Raw genomic sequence first — 6,574 nt, forward strand, 5'->3', positions numbered from 1 at the left:
CAGAAGACCAAGAACAGTTAGAATGTATCATAAGTTTATACTAAAAACATTGCATTGATACTTTTATAGTCTAATATATATTTTAAACCTAATTATTTATATTCCAATTCTATTTATTGGAATAAATAAATATCAATTTATTTGTCAAACTATCAACTAATTCTAGTCAGTTTCAATGTGTGAAATATAAAATCAGCACATATCAATATAAAATATATAACTATATATAATATAATTAAAAAGCACACGTTTTGTATTGTTCTGTTGTAGTTACTGTATTAAAGGCAACTCTATTTTAAAGTATTATTCCATTATCTCTACTTCAGTGTCTGATAGAGTTAGACCTAAAGATTTACCATTTGTAGATTTACAGCATGGAAGCAATAGGAAACACCGTGATTAAAACATTATCAATTTAAAGCCTAATAATGAGGAGAAACATATGCACTTCTCCTGCAACTATGAAAATATTGGGTGATAAAAAGTCAGTAGTGTAAGTTGCTGCATGGTTGGATGGTAGACAGGCCAGGACATTAAGTAATCATGCATACCAACAATTTTTTCACCCTCTTGGCGTTAGCTACTTTTGAAATGGAAGGTATAATAAACAATTATATTTTAATAAAATACCTTCTAGTCTGAAGAGTTCTGTTTGAACTGTTCAACTCTCTCTGGTCCCTTGTAACCAAGATTAGTTTTCTTCTAGTAAGACAATCTATGCTGTCAGGGTAAGATATTCTGGTTGGGCTGTTCCCACATGGAAGAAGTGTAAAGGCTCAGGTAGACATTTGTTCCTGTAACACCTCATTTGGGAAAATGTCAGCTGAAGAAGTTTAGAAGTAGCTCTTAAGCAACACTTACTTTGAATCCATTAGGTCCGCAAAGCTAATTCAGTTGAATAAATAAGTACTTGAAAAAGCCATCACCTTTGGACCTATCTATAAATAATTGAGATTATTATCAAATTCCAAATAAAAAGACTTAAGATAGTCATTGACAAAAAAATTTTGCAAATGTGAGCAATCGACTGATAAATATAAATTTTCCACTATTCACAGAATTTTAGGGAAATAAGATAGATAGCATTGTTAGGAACAATAAAGTTTCCTTGTTACAAGTAGGCACCCATAGATATAAACCTGTATAAAGATTGCATGATTAACTACTTAAATTTAGAGGATACTACACGCTTTAGCAGCACGTATACTCAAATTAAAATACAGAGATTAACATGGCACTTGCACAAGGATAATATGAAAATTTGAGAAGTATTCCATATTTTTCATTCTTCAGATTCAAGAAATGAAAAACAGTTATTAAAAAGTTAATTACAAAATTACAAGTGTAAAAATACACGTAATTCATATAATTTAGTTTGACATCAGTGTATTAAATCTTCACCTCAGAAAGGCGTTTACATAGCATAAACTTTACAAATATTCTCAAATTAGACAACATTGTCATTTTATCCCAAATAAAACTAATATTAAGTCCTAGAAAAAAAGGAAGCAAACTGTTTCTATATGGAATGCAATCGGAAAGGACACATTAATGAACCTATATATTATAAAATAATGTAGAATTCAAAGTATAGGAGAAAATAAAGTAAATTATGAACATTTTGCAAACATATAATATAGAATATTTTAAAATATACTTTTTCAGACAAGCACAAGAAATATTTTAGTTTCTGTACTACTCATTTCAACAGATAAATTAAAATTATTTCTGATTAAAAAAATCACAAACTCTGAAGAAATTATTATACATATATACAAAAAATATTGAATACATTTTGACATCCAAGGCAGGCAATTCACTTGGAAGATTTCCACGGAATCCATGAATTTTTACAGTAAAATATTGGTGCTGCCAGGCATTGGTGGCTCATGCCTATAATCCTTGCTACACAGGAGGCTGAGATCTGAGGATCATGGTTCAAAGCCAGCCTGGGAAGGAAAGTCTGTGGTACACTTATCTCAAATAAACCACTAGAAAACTGGAAGTGGAGCTGTGTCTCAAGTGGTAGAGCGCTAACCTTCAGCTGAAGAGCACAGGGATAGCTCCCAGGCCCAGATTTCAAGCCCCATGTCTGACCAAAAAATATATATATTGCTCTTATTTGGATTGTGAAAATATTTTGTAGGGACACAAAAGATGGACTTGCATTTTTGAAATTTAAGAAACTTAACCCGACCATTAGGACTTCAGTGAACAATTTGTATAGCCTATCACAACTTCATAGAGGTAGTGATACATACTTATCCTTTTGGCAATATCAAATACAGTATCTTCTATGTTGTTCTTCCGACCTGGTTTTATATAATGGTTCAACAGAAGGTGATCCAGCGTATCTTTGCTATCTCAGTTCTCAGCAACAAGATGTAAAGGTGTCAAAAATTCTTTAGTTTGGGGAAGTGGCGCTGTGGCTCAAGCAGTAGAGTGCTCGCCTTGAGCTGAAGAGCACAGCGACAGCACCCAAGCCCAGAGCTCCAGCCCCACAACCGACCAAAAAAAAACACAACAACAACAAAAAACAAACAAAAATATTTGGGCTGGGAATATGGCTCAGTGGTAGAGCACTTAGCTTGCATGCATGAGGCCCTAGGTTCGATTCCTCAGCACCACATAAGCAGGAAAAAAAAGCCAGAAGTGGTGCTGTGGCTCAAGTGGTAGAGCGCTAGCCTTGTGCTGAAGAGCTGAGGGACAGCGTCCAGGCCCAGAGTTCAGGTCCCACTACCAAACCAAAAAAATCTTTTTTAAAAGAATGAGTCCTTTAGTCTGGGCATTGGTATCTGTATCATGATGAAGTAAGAAAGAAGCCACTCTGGTATTATTCCATGTATATGCACTGTGCAGGGGTGATCAGTCATCTACAGTTATTGCATGTGCCGCTTGAGACATCAACTCACTGATAATGTCTAAGTGTCCACTGTAGGCTTCTCGAAGAGGGGTATACTCATCATCATCCCTACTATTCACATGAGTGGCCTTTTGGGAAAGAAGTCTCCGCAATGTAATAAGCTGAATATTTTTGGCAGCCCAATGAAGAAAATTGCTTGGATCCTTCTCCAATTTTATTTCTTGCAATTGATACCATTCCTTACTTTTTCATCTTGTTCCCCATATTCCTAAGAATTGCCTAACCAGAGACTTTGAGTGCCAGTGGGAATGAGGTGTCCATGTATTTCCCTAATAATTCACATTGGTTTAACTGGTCAGAAATATCCGGTGAATTTTCTGCAACTGTTTATTCATCATGATTTATTTTCTCTTTTTCCAATTTTACTATTCGAAATTATTCTAACTGGAGAGTAGGGAATTGATGGAGAGCAGCGGAAAGATGTTCCTCCATATTCAAATGTACACACTGAAAATGAGGACCTGTGATGTCTTCATGTGCAGCTTATTCTAGGAATGAGAAAATAGGAAATAATGCCTTTTATATAAATGATATGGGAAATGGCAGAGGAAAAAGTTAAATGATGCAACCAAAAATATAAAAGCAAAATAAATTAGGATAATTATGGAGCAATCATATTATCTATGAGAACCAAGAAAGGGAGAGAGAAAAAGAGAGACAGATGTTTAATGACCTAGCTAGCCACAAAATCCATGCCTCTGATCAATTTATAGAGCAAACAAAAATTTATTTTTAAAAGAGATGGAAATAGAATTTATGTATTTACTTGAAATTAGTAAATACATTTTTAGTAGCCTATGTAAAGAGATATAACTTTGACAAAATTACACACAATAAACTAAATCCTTGATAATTCTAGTAACAGATCTGACTGAAATCAGTTGAATCATACTTTTCCTGTACAATGAAGGAATAAGAAGGTAGTAAAGCAGCTAGAGAAAGCAGGGAGATTGTATCTGTGACAAAACTTTGTGGAAATTGGTATTGAGGATTTCTTACTGGTGATCCACTTGCACTGGAAGCATGATTGTGAAGTATTGCTTGCTGATTCTGAACTATTGATTTGATCATAATATTCTCCAAGAAGAAAATGAGAATTGATAGTTAAGGACTACTAATACGTTTTGACTTTCCACTAAGCACTTTCAATCATCAAAATCACATGAAGACAATAGTCAGGCCTACATTTTAGATGAAAGCAAGTGTCTTTAAAAAAACAAAGAATGTATGTAGTCATGCAAAGGACTTCTGTTTTACCAATGCCTCATACATTTTTCTAATGTTGGGTACCAATAAATAATGGATCTATTAGAAAACTCTTAAAGCTCGTATGTTCAATAGTGAGTTCTCTTACACTATATCATGGTATTGTTTGTGTATGGTTTTAATAATAAATTTACATTACTAACTTGAATTTCTGCCAGGACAGTATCATCACTGTACATCTTGCTTCTATACTCTCATTTTAAAATTACTATATAAGTATGGGCATTAGATAACTATAGAGGAAAAAGTAGAAGCCACACCGATGGCTTATGTCTTTAGTACTAGTTAATAAGAAAGATGAAATCTGAGGATTGTGGTTTGAAAGCAGACCAAGAAAAAAAAAGTCCATTAGATTCTGATTTGAAAGTAACAATCAAAAGCTAGAAATGGAGCTGTGGTACAAGCAGTAAAATACTAGCCTTGAGAAAACTGAAACAAAAAATAAATTCTGGGACAAAGCTAGGCCCTGAGTTCAAGCACTAGGATTAGCACCAAACAAATGAATTAATTAATAGGGTAATTAATTAATTAAAAATAAATTAAGTGGTCACATGTGGAAAGGCAGGTAAAATGTAACATGCGTGGTAATGGTTTATGTATTATTTTGTAATAAGGCATATTATCATTTGTCCTAATCACTAATATTTTATTTGGATTTTTTGTACAATAAACCCTGAATTTAGCATGCATGCATATGTGTGTGTACATGTGCGAACATGTGTGTATGTGTATATGTGTACATGTGCTGTTGCAATGTTGTATGCCAATGTGGACAGGGTGAGACTGAAAAAACCTAACTGTGTTGAAATGTTTTTATTTATCAGAGTCTGTCATGTCATTTCAGTGGAACCACCCTTCTGTACATATTATTTGTCTAATAATAAAGTCATCATAATCAAAGCATTTACAATATTAATTTAGAAAAAGAGACTGCTTTCAGCTCTTATTGTATGTTAGATAAGAAGATACCGACATAATTAGTTAGCAAGTTATTGCTGTAAGATGATTGTCAGTACAAAATACGTATTTGACCTCTTAAATTGGTTATACTTTTTTTTTAATTTTATTTTATTTTATTTGTGAACATACTGTACAGAGGGGTTACAATTACATGGGAAGGATAATGCGTACATTTCTTACCAAGCATTGCAGCCTCCTCCTTTGTTTACCCTTCTCATCCCTTCCCAGTCTCCCTCCCCCCAATACCAATCATTCTCCCCCCTCCCCCTGCACCGACGTTGTAAAGCTCGTTTTGGACATGACAACTTGTACTTCTCATTGTTGCAACAGGTCCACCTGTATCCTTAAACGACTTTTTTTTCCCCATCTCCTCCACAAGTTACACTGACATCAAATATAGTGAAAGCAGGGGTTATACTGTGGAGGAGGGACATACAAAGCAACAAAGAAATAATCTTATAGATGCGTTAGAAACACATGCATGAAAGAAAAAAACATTAAAATACATATCTAAGGGTTCATTTTCCTAACATCACATTATCTGACCTTTTCCGCTTGACTCATACGTATACTAGATATTGCAAATAAGGGAAACCATGGGGCCTATGTTTCTTTGGGCCTGGCTTACTTCACTTAATATATTTTTTTCCAAGTTTTTCCATTTCCTAACAAATGGGGCAATGTCATTTTTTCTGATGGAGGCGTAGAATTCCATTGTGTATATATACCACATTTTCTTGATCCATTCATCTACTGAGGGGCATCTGGGTTGGTTCCAGATCTTAGCTATGGTAAATAATGCTGCAATAAAGATAGTTGTGCTGGTATCTTTAGTGTGGTCTTGTTTGTAAACATTTGGGTAAATGCCCAAAAGTGGGATTGCTGGGTCATAGGGGAGCTCTATGTGAAGTCTTTTGAGGAACCTCCATACTGCTTTCCAAAGTGGTTGAACAAGTTTACATTCCCACCATCAGTGAAGTAAGGTTCCCTTCTGTCCACCTCCCCTACAGCATCTCTTGATGTTAGAGTTCTTGATTTTTGCCATTCTAACTGGAGTGAGGTGGTATCTCAATGTTGTTTTGATTTGCATTTCTTTTATGGCTAGGGATGTGGAGCATTTCTTCATGTGTCTATTGGCCATCCTTCTTTCTTCTTCACAGAAGTTTCTCTTTAAGTCTTCTGTCCACTTATTTATTGGGCAGTTTTTTCTTTGAGGATTTGTTGTTGGGGGATTTAATTTTTTGAGTTCCAAGTATATTTTAGATATGAGATTCTTGTCTGTTGTATGGCTAGTGAAGATCTCCCAATCCGTGGGCTTTCTATTGATCTTGCTAGCTATGTCCTTTGCAATGCAGAAGCTCTGCAACTTTATGCAATCCCATTTGTCCAACCTTTCTTTGATTAGTTGTGTTTCCTGGTCTCTAT

General features: G+C 34.7%; 1 pseudogene; it reads left to right on the forward strand.

The window, feature by feature from the left end:
• The first annotated feature begins 1,186 nt into the window (after positions 1-1,186).
• On the forward strand, positions 1,187-1,283 carry LOC122096577 (annotated as a pseudogene).
• The last annotated feature ends 5,291 nt before the right edge of the window (positions 1,284-6,574 follow it).

The sequence above is a fragment of the Dipodomys spectabilis genome, unplaced genomic scaffold (genome assembly GCF_019054845.1).
Source record: "Dipodomys spectabilis isolate Male_0828 unplaced genomic scaffold, ASM1905484v1 ptg000378l, whole genome shotgun sequence".
NCBI lineage: Eukaryota > Metazoa > Chordata > Mammalia > Rodentia > Heteromyidae > Dipodomys > Dipodomys spectabilis.